The sequence below is a fragment of the Panthera onca genome, chromosome D3 (genome assembly GCF_046562875.1).
Source record: "Panthera onca isolate mPanOnc1 chromosome D3, mPanOnc1 haplotype 2, whole genome shotgun sequence".
Lineage (NCBI taxonomy): Eukaryota > Metazoa > Chordata > Mammalia > Carnivora > Felidae > Panthera > Panthera onca.
In genome coordinates, this window is record NC_138350.1 from 93,103,629 (window position 1) to 93,117,575 (window position 13,947).

At 59.1% G+C, this 13,947-nt stretch overlaps 1 protein-coding gene across 2 annotated transcripts in view; it reads left to right on the top strand.

The window, feature by feature from the left end:
- The first annotated feature begins 619 nt into the window (after window positions 1–619).
- KCNG2 (potassium voltage-gated channel modifier subfamily G member 2) overlaps window positions 620–13,947 on the top strand; it is a 72,848-nt gene continuing 59,520 nt past the window's right edge. The window contains exon 1 of one of the 2 annotated variants that reach the window (XM_078435092.2): window positions 620–1,760. The gene's annotated coding sequence lies outside the window, so the exon portion shown is untranslated. Of the gene's footprint in view, window positions 1,761–2,485; window positions 4,311–13,947 lie in introns of those variants that run through there. The other variant, XM_060611821.3, reaches the window with a different exon arrangement.

Consider the following 13,947-nt stretch of genomic DNA (forward strand, 5'->3'; position numbering starts at 1 on the left):
TAGCAAAGCCCAGAAGCCAGAAGCGTGTAGGGCACGAAGCTCACACCCACTCAGGTCCCTTGCGGGAGCCCTGGAGCCCCGTCGCTGCTGTGGTAAGGGACAGACCTCAGGCACACCGCCCCCAGACGCGGTGGGGAGGAGTTTGTGCAAGGGAAGCCTTAGCAAGGGTGTGAGGCTGACAATGAATCCAGGGAAAAATTCTAACAAAAGGCCAATCGTACCTGAAATACTCCACGTTCTTAGAAACCGCGGTCTTGCTGTTTATTCGGAGACGGACCACGTCCTTAAAAAGACAACTACGGGAAGGACAGCACAGCCGGACAACAGGGGGCCGTCTGCAGGGGGCCGGCCGTGCGATCTGCGGCCAGGAGAGACTTCTGACCTAAGCCGACAAGGGTCTGGCGTCTGGGCCCGCCCCCAGGACACCAGCTCGGGCGGATGGTGACTACCAGCACTTAGACACAGGCAAGGGTCCAGACACCGAAGAACTCGCTAAAACCGAGTGGATGACGGGGGGTGGGAGGGAGGAGAGGGTGGGGGAGGGGCACTGAGGAGGGCACCTGTTGGGAGGGGCGCTGAGTGTTGTACGGAAACCAAGTTGACAGTACATCTCATATAAAAAAAACCCAAGTGGACGCGTGCAGCCCCTCCGTGGCCCAACAGCTGAGAAAGAACTCGCTCTCACGGGGCACCGAGCGCCTCTGATCCGAGCCCACCCCGACGGACCCCGTGCGGACTGAGGACCAAAACGGAAGCCTGCACACCCCTTCCGCCTGGAGCACCGCTCTATTCCCGGGGCGCCTCTGCTGTGTCGGGAACCTCGCCTCTCAGCAGACGGCTTCCCAGTTGGAGCTCGAGTTAAGGTGCGGGAACGGAGCTAGGGGATTGGGATCAAAAGTAGCGGACAAAGGAGGAAATCCGAGCGAGCTCAAAGGGAGGGGGCGCTCCCGGTGACTGACGGGGCTGCTTGATCCATCAAAAGCGGGACGACAAAGCCGTGTGAGCTAAGAGAGGCCCGCGGGAGGGACGCGGATCTCCAGGCATCTGGGGCAACGGCAACGCGACCAGAATAAGTGCCGTGAACACTCGAGAGAAAGACAGATCTGAGAGCAGAGATGCGGAAAGAGAAGCGCTGGCAGTGGCAGCTGAGCGAAGCCGGGAGAGGCGCCGTGGAGGAGGCGGTGGCTCGAGGAAGAGCCCTGGCCGCAGAGACGGCTGCGGAGAGGGAGGGCGGCAGAGACGGTCCCCTCTGTCGTGACAGCACAAAACAAGAACCGAGAGCCAGCGGATCAGCGGGAGAACACACGCGTCTGCCGGCGAGGGGGGCCGGGGTGCACCGGACGTCGCGGGAACCCAGCCCAGCTCCAGCCCCCGCTGCCCGCGCCCCAAGGGCCACCGGGCCGGGGAGGCAAGGCGGTAAAATGTCCTGAACCGAACGTGCCAGTGGCCGCACGCCTCTGTGAACATCCTAAAAGCCACTGAATGGCACACTTTAAATGGACGAATTGTCTGGGGTCTGAATTCTATCGCAAGGAAGCTGTGACCAAAAAAAAAAAAAAAAAAGAAGAAGGAATGTATCATCTCTCGGTTTGAAAAGCAGCCAAGGAATGAAAATTCATGAAACTTAGAAATATCTAGAAAAACCGACTACTTTGGAAGATGTTAGTGAAGCGAGGGATTAGACGTGGCACTCGCCTCCTCAGCTGCACACTCGGGAGACGTCCGCTGAGCTCACACTCGGGCTTCCGGGCTTCACAGAGGTAAGTGAAGGCACACACGAACTCTGTTCGTTCAGAGAAATGAATTTTCAGCTACACTCACACAAGGACCTAAGAGCACGGCGGCCAGTGTCACTCACCACTGTGTTCCTGTAGGCAAGTGGGTCAAGATACGCCTCCAAAGCTGCTTATGGCAGAGTATTTTATAATAGGGAAAAATTCAAGACAATGTAATAGCCAAAAAATGGAGTCTCACTTACAGCATGGTGCCAGCCACGGGACGGAGTCCTACGCCATCATTCAGAATGATGCTGGAGCCTGGGAAACATCAAAGATGTTCATTTCTCGTTAAGTGGTGAAAATGTGACATACGTTATGGTGCTAAAAATATATTGTTACTTTGAAAAAGGACAAAATGTTTTGGTGCAAAAATTAGGGACCAAAAGAGGGGCGGTAATGATTTCTGAGCGATGGGGATGGGAAAGCAGGGGGGTTCTTCTTTTCTCCTTTGGATTTTTCACAGAAACTTCACTGATGTTCTACAACGAGCACGTTATTTACCTATTGTAAATGTTTGCTCCTTCCAGAAAACCGAAGCTATACAAAAGTGCAAATGCGTAAACCAGGACAGGAGTGTAATGTTACCTAGCAAGAGCAACAGGGAGCCTACTGGGGGGATGCACACCCTCTCCGGCAGCCCCGCCCCGGGCTTCTGTCATCGTGAAACAGCCACACAGCACCCCCCCCCCCCGGCGTGTGTCTGCCAGAGGGTCCAGTGCCCCCAGCGTCAGCCCTTTACTGACGCTGCCCAACTGTGACTTCGACAACAATCGAAACACAGATGAAACACTGGGGAGTTGGGAAACAAGGCGATACAAATAATAGGAGAGAAGGAGACACATAGGAGGGAAATTACAGACCAGCCTGGCATGAAAAAGACATACAACAAAGGGAATGTGGAGTAAGAAGTAAACGGAAGTACATGCACAGCGGCCCTGAGCCCACTGGATGCCTGGTTAGTCACATCGCGTTTCTGAAAGGCTTTCCAGAATGTCTCCGTTGATGCACGCCACACACAATGGGAGATGTGAGTTGCTGGAACGGTCCAGATGGGAGACAGATTGCGGCCGGCCCAGCGGCCAGGCCCGGTGAGGTGACCGCCGGTCAGCACCAGTTCCCAGGCAGAGCTCCGTGAGCCCTCCAGGACCTCCGGCACGGCCCGCCTTCGACAGCAGTGACTGCATCCGTGCCCTGGACTTGTGGACTTGCCTACGACTCAAGGTGAGGAAGGAGCAAGACGTTACACGACAGGATTAGGTTTTCTGAGACTCTTCATTGCAAAGAACCAGGTGACTGCAAGTTATGGATCAGGACAAATAAAAAAACAACTAGATGTAGAGATTTTTGTTGACTAAAAAGCCAAGGTTGACCGAAACTGCGATGCGGTGTCAGACAAGCCCAGATGAACAGGGGTCTAGCGTCTGGAAGAGGGAGGTGACGGGCCAGTCCCACTCTGCACAGTCACGGAAACCCAGACACTCGCTAAAAGGTGCAGGGTCTGCAAGAGGCAGCCAGGGTGCAGCTGGGTCTGGAAAATTCCTCCGGGAGGAACTGCCAGGGACTGAATAACGTTCAGCCTGAGAAGTCATACAAGCCCACCCACATCCTTACCTGTGTAAATAAAACCACCAGCTGAGTGCCAGGCGCACGAGAACTTTCCATGAGTTATCCGTTTGCCTACTGGCCCTTCAGTGCGTGTTCTCAGGTGGAGGCTTATGTGCTATGGTTCCCGGAGGCCTCTGCAGGGCAGCTGGGTACCTGCTCCGGAGAGGCAGAGTTCTGCCGGCTCTGGGGAAGACTGCTAGGAGAGGCGACGAGGACAAGCCGTGGCAAGTGACAAGTCATGGCGTCCCGAGGGAAGGGTGGCCTTCCAGGGCCGCTGGCCAGACCTCTCCTGCTCTGAGAGTCAACCAGGGTTTCTACGGAGAAGAACCCTCTTTCCAAGGTCTCCGTGTTCAGGCTCCGGCTGAGGGGAGCCCTTCCTCCCCGGCAATGGAAACCACGAAACGTGTCCTCACCCTAGGCTGCGCGGGTCACCCAAGTTCATGACAAGGACGCATCTGGGACGCTGGCCCAGACGGCAGGCCCTCTTGGCGCGGGACCCGCCGTCTCCAGACCCGAGCGGCCTTCCCGAGGGTTCCCGGGGCCGCGCCCACGAGGACGGCCCCGGGTCTCCCCTCTACCACAGGGTTGCTGCGGGTGTGGTTTGGAGGGGCGCCACGTTGTGTGCGTGTGTGTGAGCGCGAGTGTGTGCGAGCGTGAGCGCGTGGGGCGCGCTCGGCGCGGGGTCGGGCCTCGCGTGTCCCCGAGCGCCCGCTGAGAGCGGACCCGGCCCTGGGGACCTGCGGCCGGGCGCGAGGGGGCGCCGCGCCACCGCCGCGGGGCGGATCGCCGGAGCCGAGCGGGGCCGGGGGCGGCGCGCGGGGCGGTGCCGGACTCCGCGGGCTGCGGGCTCCGGAGACGCCGCGCTCCGCCCCGAGGAGGCCACGGCCGGACGAGCGGAGCGGCGGCCCGCGGGGTCCCGGCCCCGAGGTAAAGTTGCGCGAGCGGCGGGGCCGGGAACACGCAGGGGACCTACAGCCGGGGCGGGGGGTCGTGGGGACGCGGAGGGTCTACGCGGGAGTGTTCTGGGCGGGGGCGCGGCGCGGAGGAGAGGTCCACACGGGAGCCTCTCGGGGCGGAGTGGGGACGGGGGTGGTGTCCACACGGAGGGTCAGCGGCCAGAGGGGACGCGGGGGGGGGGGGGGGGCGCAGGCGCTGGTCCCGCGCGCGCAGTTGCTACTGGGTTGCGCCGCGTGGTCGGGGGCGACGGAGATCCCGGGTGCGGGGGGGGGGGGGGGCGTCTGGAGAGCCCTCCCCGCGCCCAGGGACCCCCGAAGCCGGGGAGGGGCTGTGCCGGGCGCCGCCCCCAGCCCCCGGCCGCGACCCGAGTCCTCCCTCCCCCCCGCCGGCCGGCGGGCCGACTCCGGGCGCCCTGGGCACTTCCGCGGGGGTCTGGGCGGCCGCGGCCGGAGCCCGCGTCGGGTCCGCGGGAGCCCGGGGCGGGGAGGGGGGGCAGGCGGCGCCCGGAGGGGTGGTGGCCGGGGCTCCCCCTGCGCCCGCCCCCGCCTGCTGGGTGGGCGCCCCCGGCTCCCGCTGCCCGAGTCGGGACGCGGGCGAGCGCGGGGCTCGTGGGGGCCCTTCCTCGCCCCTTCCTGCTGCCCCTCATACCCACCCCTGCGCGCCTCACACGCGCGCCTCACACTCACACCCCTTCCACGCGCGCACGCACGGCCCTGCCTTCTCGAGCCGCAGCCCCGGCGCGAATCGGAACGGGGGTCCCCAGGGGGCCCCAGGTCGGGCAGCCGAAAATTCTGCAAACTCAGTTGCCCGAGCCGGGCCGAGAGGGCGACCGCACTCGCCCGCGGAGCCCGGCTCAGCGGCTGGGGCGCGGGGTCCGTGGGGGCGCGCCGGGAGCGGCCCTGGGTCAGTCGGCGGGGGGTTGGGGGGGGGGGGCGAGGGGCGCGGTGCTGAGGGGGTTGCATGCGCCTGCGTGTGCTTGTGTCCCGGCGGTTTGGGGGTCACGGTGGAGTTCTGCCAGCCTGCCCTGTTCCAGAGGTTTCCGGCCCCTGAACAGGGCCACGGTCCCGGGCGGTTACTCCCTTTGTCACCCGGACTGAAACCCCAGCCCAGGCGCGTGGTGGACTCCAGTGAATTCTACCTGGTCTTTAGAATCCCTTGAAAGTCCTTTCCCCGGTCTCAGGCCTCCCTTTCTCTTCCCTCTTCCCTGGGCTGCAAAGACCCATGGTTTCCTCAAGTGTGTGCTCAAGGTCGGTGTTTGGGCCAAGCAGTGGCTGTAAAATGGACTTGACTCTGTTGAAGCGTCACAGAACGACCGACCTCCGTGGTTCAACATTGGTTCACTTCCCAGCCCTGTCCGGGGAGGGGAGGGGGCTGCTGCTGAGGTCAGTTAGGGGAGCGTTCCCAGGTCATCCTGTCTACCCGGAAGGAGAACCCAGTGGAGGGAGTCATGAGATGGTTCTGTTTCTGCTGAGATGCCAGGATGGAGCCCGCAAAGCCCAGACGCGCTTCAGCCGCAGCGTGGCCCCTCAGCCGGTACCATCTCTGGGGTTGTGCAGTGTGGGTGCTGCTGTCCTCCCGAGGCTCCCTGTCCCTGACAGTCCCAGTTAGTGAAAGGGATGGGACTGCTCTGGGCTCTCTCTTTTTTTTACTTAAGTTTGTTTATTTATTTTGGGAGAGCACGTGCACTATCAGGGGAGGGGCAGACTAGGCAGAGAGGGAACCCAAGCAGGCTCTGTGCCATCGGCGCAGAGCCCAACACGGGGTTCGAACTCACAAACCGGGAGATCGCGACCTGAGCCGAAGCCAAGAGTCAGGTGCTTGACCGATTGGGCCAGCCAGGTGCCCTGCTCTGGGTTCTCTTAAACTGTGAATTGTGGGGTGGGCGCGTTGCGGCCGGGGGGTGACATCCACTTAGCTGTGGCTCCCTGGCGTGCACCGGCCACACACACACTAAGAATCACACGCTGTGGCTAAGAAAAGACATATTTGTATCTTAATTGGAGACAGGTTAAGAAATCAACTTCGAGATTCTTTCCAAGGCCAGTGCCAAATAGCGTTCTGATCTTTTTCCTCTTACAATTTATATATTCCACTTTGCAAAAGTTTTTTTTATACCTTGAGATTTCCATAATTCAAGAAAAAATGGGTGTTTCTGTAGGCATGGGGAGAAAAGGAGGGAAGTGTGTTCTTAGCTGGCTCAGAAGCGGGAGGCTGTGAGGCGTTCCTTTTCTATGCCTGGCACCGAGTCCTGCGCATGCCAGATGCTCAGAAAATATGTGCTGCTTGATTAATTGTTGGAGTTGCAATTAAGAGTTCCTACCCCGTGCGTGGCTGGGAGCTGCGTTGTCATAATTACAGGTGTATGTGCTGTAATTAATGGGTCGTGTGGAACACGCAGGCTGATGGGAAATGGTGAGGCGTCGGGGTTTGCCCTGGCACGAGCAGGTGGGGTCTGAGCGTCTGGGGAGGACTTGGCAGCCCAGGCTCAGCAGCCTCTTCCTCCTCCTGTCCCACGGTTCCGGCTGCAGAGCCTCTTATTCAGGCGCCAGGAGGGCAGGACTAGCTGAGGAGTGTTTGCAGTGGGAGGGAGTTCTCCGCTTCTGCTGCAAGTGCGGATGTGTGGGGGTGGGAGCTGGGGGGGGGGGGCAGCACCGTGGGGGGGGGTGCTGGGGGATCAGGAGGCCGCAGAGGATCTGAGAGATGGGGACGGTGGGCTTTTCCAGATGAGGTGGGTGCGGGGGGTGGGGGGGTCCAAGACGCGTGGCCATGTGTGTCATAATACCTGAGCACCTGTGCACGGACGGGCAATTGCGTGAGGAACAGGGATATTTCAGGGCCGAAGCCGGGGAGCCCCCGCTGCCCGAGGGCCCGCTCGCGGTCCGACCGAGTAAGGGCGGCACCAGGGAGCCTGGGCGGGCCGTGTCTGAGGACAGTGACACAGTGAAGGGAGCCAGGTGAGGGCCAGCTCCCGGCACCTGGCTCTCCCACCGTGCGGAGGATGGCCCCGGAACTGGTCAGGGCTGCAGCCAGGCTCCCGGACCCCACGCAGCCTTTTCGTAAGCTTAGTGGGCGCTTCCAAGCTTGAGAGGCACACAGGGCCACCGTGAGGTTAAAGAGATAGCCATCCAGCACTTCCTGTCCCTGGGCTCTGAGGCCAGCTCCTGGCTCGGCGTCTCACCTAGGGGCACCTGCAGTCTTTGCTGGGCTCCACTTAACAGGCAGGTTCGTCCGTAAGAGCAAACTTAAGTCAGAAACCACTTTGAGAAGCAAGCGGACCGAATGCCAAGTGTAAAGACATCACCAGGGGAAGGCCGAGTTGGGTCGACCCGCAGTCACAGAATTCCTGAAGGAACCCTGTGAACGGGCTGCTTCGGCCTCTTCTTGCGACAGGTGAAGCCAGACTTACGGCAGTACACAGACTGCTTACTGGCTCCTATTGTTAAGACCCCCCAACGGCTAAGGGTGCACGTTCCTGGGAGGGCCAGCGCAAAGGTCCTGGGCCTCGTGGGAGATGTCAGCCAGTCTGTCGTCGACTGCTTGTGTTTTCTGATTCCTCCCGCAACAGATGACAGGGCTGGGACGAGCCGTGTCTTAGCTTTCTGATGTTTGGAGGAGACACTTGCATCCTGAAAAAGGAAGTTAGTAATATACTCACTCAAAATGGAAACATCAGTATTTTATTGATTTCATGCTTAGGAAAAGGCTAATTGAAGTATAATGTTTAAATAGCACAGAAGACCTTTTCGTTGCTCTGTTCAATTAGGGAAGGTAAGACAGAGAGAGAGAGAATTCACAGAAATGCGGGTGCCAGCTCCCAGGGGTGCCCCTGAGGGGCCAGGCTCAGTGCCCCTCAGCCGCTCCTGCCCAGCACGGGGCGGGGACTTCACGGCGCCTGTAGACCCAGCAGTGTCTCCCATCAGCCCCCAGGCACCATGCCACAGGCCACAGCGGCTCTGTCCCAGCCCTCGGCTCAGCCTCCCGTGGACAAGCTGGCGTGGTCAGAGCCCTGGGTGGCAGCTCCCAGAATTTAATGAAATTCCTGGATATGTTTAACCTTCTCAGATATTTGAACAATGAAATTTAAATCTCGGATTAGGCTTGAGTGTGTTGGGCACACGAAAATCAAAGGCGAGAATTACGGGCCCAGCAGAGCCTCAGAAACCTTCAGTCTAATCTGAATGTCAGCACATTTTACACAATGTACCCTGAAGAGGCAGATTTATTTCTGTAAAGGCTTAGCACCCGTGGGAGAGCCTGTGCGGCGGTCACGTTCCTGACTGGGCTCCGACCTGCACCTGCCTGGCCCCAGTGTACTCGGGAGGGTTGGGTGCACAGAGCGTCTGCCGCCCGCTGGTGTGGCTTCCAGGACCTTCTGTGCCCCTGGCTGGCTGTCCCCACACACGCCCTGGGCCCTGGAGGGGCGTGAAATCAGTGCATTGGGTCGACGCCTGCCCCCAGGACACCTCTCTCGGGTCCGGTCTGGTGGGTCAGGTGGGGCCCGGGGATTCAGATTCTCAACACGAATTCTGGGTAATTCTCATCATGTGGAAGGCTGGAAATGCTCGTTTGTGGGTTGTGACTGGCATTTCTGTAACAAGATAGAGAAGAGAAGGTATCAGAATTTGGTATCTCACAGGTGCGGTTTTGTGTGTGTGGACAATATACAATGTATTTCTTACTGTGGGTTCAAAATAAGGACAGTCCCCTGACCGTGTGTGCCTTGAGGCGCCCAAGTCTGTCTCTGCGCTTAGCTGTAGAAATTTCCAAAAGCTCTCAGTTGGGTAGCCCAGGCTGGCATTGGTCCCGGAGCACAAGGGGCCGGGACCAGCACTGAGGTCGGGCCCTGCCCTTGCTGAGGGGCGCCTGGCAGGCTCCCCACACAGTCTTGCTTCCTCCGCGCGCGGTCAGGCTCGGGGGTCCCGCTGGGCGGAGTCGCGGGTGCAGCCCAGCGGGGTTTCTGATCACCCCCCAGAGCAGACAGGCGAGCCCGTGTCTGGTAAAGCCAGGAAAAGGGTTCCCTTCCTGTTCCCCTTCTCTCTTCTTGGGGGGTGTGGAGGAGGCGTCTTCGTGTGCACATTAACGGGAAAGTAAGCCGCGTGATGAGTTTTATTTCACATCATAGCAATTAATGCAACGGAATGAAATGTTTGGTAAAATAAAATGCATGAAACATCAGTGCTTGTTTTGTCGCGTGGCTGTTCGGTCACAGGAGGGAAACTTGGCGTCTGTGAGGCTCGACCGTGGTGTCAGGAACAGGCAGCACCCCGACTTCTGGGCGTCTCTCTGAGCTCGTGCTCGCTCGGCTCCGTGTTTCCTTCAAGAAAAGGACAGTTTCTGACTGTGAACAAATTCCCCTGAAATTTTCCACCGAAGAAGACAAAGATATCATTTAGATGAGGAAAGATAAGAAACGTGTTTCGCTGGCTTCCTCAGGAGTCAACGCTTTAGAAATAGAAAAATTCTAGGGCCTGGAGGAAGTGCAGATGTAGGAGCCAGTGGGCAGCGCTGAGGAGACACAAGGTGACTCTTTCCCTCTGGTAGTCGTGACACGTTTTTCCAAGCAGCCCGCGATGTCGGTGGCTCCCGAGGGGCCCTCCCGCCAGCTGGGGTTGGGGCTGAGACGCACCCGTCTCGGGCGGCATGGGCGCTACGGTCTGACCCAGAGCTGTGGACGGACCCTGGTCCCGCACAGGCCACGTCCCCGGATCTGGCAGGAGCCTAAGGACAGGGCCGCCCTTCCCGGCGGGGCCGGTGCGTGGGTCATGTCTGGGCTGACGCTCTTTTCTGGGAACTGTGAGGGGACCGTTTCCCAGCAAAGGCAGTGAGCCGGCACTGGGCCCCAGGAACTCGTACAGTTTGTAGTGCTTCCAGATGCAACGGATACAATGTTAAAATACCTGTTTCTGCTTTTCCCTCCTTTCGAAACAAGCCCACGTCGGAGACAGAGAGTAAAGAGAAGCGTATGTTTGAAAACCCTGTGTGGTTTCCGCTCTCCGCAGGCAGTGGCTCCGGGTTGACAAGGACGTTTCCCCTGTCGCTCGGTGTCTGTGCGCAGAATCGATCACCCCACCTACCAGCAGCGGCACACACTGTCACCTGCACGCTTGTTCTGTTGAGCACGTTTTGCACGGATCTCTCGGAACCTGTCCGTGTGTCCTGCGGTTGGCCCCGTGGATTGTTTCTAGCTTGTCCATATTCTAATTACCACTGACGTCGCATCTTTGTACACAAATGCTTGAAAAACTTTGAATTGGGTCACAAGGCATCAATGCCTAAGGCACGTGATACCTAACGTCACGTTGTCCGTCAGGGGCCTTGGGGGCCCGCGCCCCCCACACCCTCCTGCTCGCCCCACTCCTCTCTTCAGATGCCAAAGTGAATGCCTTTTGGTTGTGAGTCACACATGCTCGTTATGAGACATCCTCACGGGCAGAACGTGTGAAGTAGGGTACGTGCTGCTGTCCGGGCCCTGTCCCTCTGGGCCTCGGGTCGCGTGTGCACACTCGTGTACACGTGAGTACATGCATGGACACGCGTGTCTGTGCACAGGAGATACCGGCTTATCTGGGTGTGTTCTCAGAAGCCCTTGCTGCCTTGAGTGTCGTATTTACCTGTTGGGAAGGCTGACCTTTCTCTTGCTCTGGCCTCAGTTTCTCTGCGATGCTCTCCTGTGCCCCGTTTTGGCGTGCACTTGTTCCCAGAATGCTGTGTGCCCACCCCCCCCCCCCCCCACCGACACTGTTTGCATTTGCCTCCAGCCTGTGGTGGGTCGCCCAGCACGCAAGCACCCACGCTTGGCCAGCTGTCCTCGGGCCCGTCTGCGCTCGTGGGGACCCATGTACCCTCCTGAGTCAGGAGACGTGGCTGGGCATTTAGAGTGACCTGGGTCTGCTCAGACTTAGAAAACGTGTCTCAACCCTCTAAAATCTCAAGTGTAATCCTGGGGCAGGAGGAGCCGTAGGCAGATACAGGTAGATGTACAAGCCTCCAGTGCACACGCATGCATGTGTACGAACGTGCACACACACGCGTGGATACGCAAGCCTGGGGCGCAGGGGTGACCTTCGGAAAAGTCGCCAAGCATGTCCTGACGAGCAGGTGCTGACCCAGAGCTGACTCAGGGCTCAAGTCCCCAGCGAGAGTCTGACCTGCACACACTGAGCTGGGTGGTCCGGTCCGTGTTGTGTCTGGCCCTCCTCCGTCTTCCTGATGTCTGCACTATGGCACGCAAGTGTCCCGGGCGGCTTCGAGCCTCGTCCCCGCCGAGCGGGGGGAGCCTGTCTCCCGGGACGCACAGCTGCCAACGAGAGTTTCGTCATCTCCCGGGACGAAGGGCAGCATGCACGAAGGAGCCTTCCGTGCCACTCGGACGTGCTGGTCCGCCTGTCCTCTCACCCCACGTGGGGTGGCTCTGCCCTGCAGGCCGTCTGGCCAGCAAGGGCTTTGCTCACCTCGTCTCCGGGCTTGGGGTCCGTTGGGCTTGGCGGGATCACATGGGTGTCTCCTAAGATGTGTTCGGCCAGCCGCTCGCGCGTTGCCTGGGGCCCTCGGCAATGCGAATTATTCTGGGATTCTTCAGACGTGCTCTCTGACCCTAGCCAGGCCTGGGGAAGAAAGCCCGCGGAACCAGACGTCTGCTACCTCTCAGAAGTCGGCACAATTAACACCCGCTGGGAGGAAGCTTCAGAACACGCTTCTCTGACTGCTCCTCACGGCGTCTCCGTTCACCACCGCAGTGACCCCTCGCTGTGCTGTCTGGTGCCAGCACTCGCCCCGAGACCGTGGTGGTGACCCCCTTTCGGGCCGAGACCAGGAATAAGCGCTCGGGAGCCTCCTGGGGCAGGTGAAGGTGAAGTTAACACCGAGGAAAACAGCTTCTTCCCTCCCGGGGGGCCTGCGTTCCCAACGCGCACTGGTTTGGGGCCAGAATTAGAAATTAACAATAAGTGGGGGTTTTGCATCATTTTCTCTTCTTCACTCCCTCCCCATGGCTCGCAGCTCTGTGTCGGGCATCAGGCTTCCATCAGGGCTGAACTCCCTCATCCTTTTAAGGGTCATTAATAGAATTAGCCTCCAACCTGGGGCCGCCTGGGAAGAACTCTGGGGACGCTGCCCCAGCGCTCACTTCAAGCCAGAGGGGTCGACCCAGGGTGCGGCGGGCTCGGGCCCACGTGCTGGCCTGCACCACGGCTCCATGCCTGGAAACGCAGAGGTGCGTCGGGGGCAGGGCTGAGGGCTCTCATTCTCTGTTCTTCCCCCAAAGGGGGGTCTCCGAGGGGTGCATCGTGTAAGGGCTGTTCGCACGCGGGGCTTTCCTTGCATCCCGCGAGACACTTCACAACTTGCCCCGCACCCCTGTTTGCCTGCACGTGTTGTCACCTGAGTGAGCCCTTGAGCTGCGCGTTCAGGCTCCAGGGGAGCATTGTGGACGCCCGAACTTTACTCTGCACACATCACGCACTCACCTTCACAGAGACCCTGAAGCAGGTGTGCTGGCTCCAACAGAGGAGAAACATCCTGAGGGATGGGCTCAAGGGCACACATCTTCTAGTCAAATGACTAAGACAATTTCTGACTCAAAATCCCTTTTCCCAGCTTGTTGTCCCAGGCCCAGACGGCCCCCTTCCTTCCTGACTGTTCCCATCATCTGGGTCCTGGCAGCACTTTGGGCATGGGTCCACAGCCACTCACGCGGTTGGCCCCCATCACACCACGGCCAGAAAAGCCGGTCCCGGTTGTGATGCCCCAAGTCCCATCCCGAGTCTGCACTTGAGAGCCTGGTGCCATCTGCCTCCAGCCACACACGGGTGCCTGGGCATACCAGTGCTCTGTGGGGCTTCTGTCCTGACCCTCAGTCACAGCAAGGAGGACACTCATGTCCCCCGAATCATCTCATACGGTGCACTGTGGCATGCCGCCCTAGAATAGAAGGCTGTTCCTCTCTTCTAGAAAATACAAGAGCTTCAGAATGACGCTAACTGCCCTGGCCCACCGCGGTTGTGGGATTTCACGAAAGTCTTCCTCCCTGCCTCCTTCGCTGCTCTGGGCTTCAAACTCCTCATCCACCACTGTGGGCACCCAGCCTGCAGGGGCCTTGGGGGATCCTGAGCGCATGGCCAGGGTCTGTGCCCCAGGTAGGCACCTGCATTTGGGCCAGGCGAGTCCTGCACCGCTCACTCAGTCAGCCTTGCATGGCTGCCCTGTCCCTGGGCTGAAACGGGCCCCCACCAGTCTTAATACAACTTACAAAATGGAATAAATTCTTTTAAGACTCCTAAGAAAGGAGATATTCAAGCCTAGGTAGTCTCACTGGAAAATTCTACCAAACATTTGAAGAAGACTTAATTCTATCAAACATTCAACAAAAAGGAGGGAACTCCTAACTCACTTTCTGAGGCTAGCATTACCTAGAGCATTACCACACTAGACAGCACAGAAAAGCCACTACAGATCAGTAGTTTTCGTGAACTTAGACACAAAATTGTAAGCAAAATATTAGCAGATTTCTCCAGCAATGTATAAAGCTGTTGGACCAGGTGAGATTTACTCCAGGTGTGCAGGGCTGGCTCAGGATTCAAAAATCAACCAGTGTGACCCACCACATCCA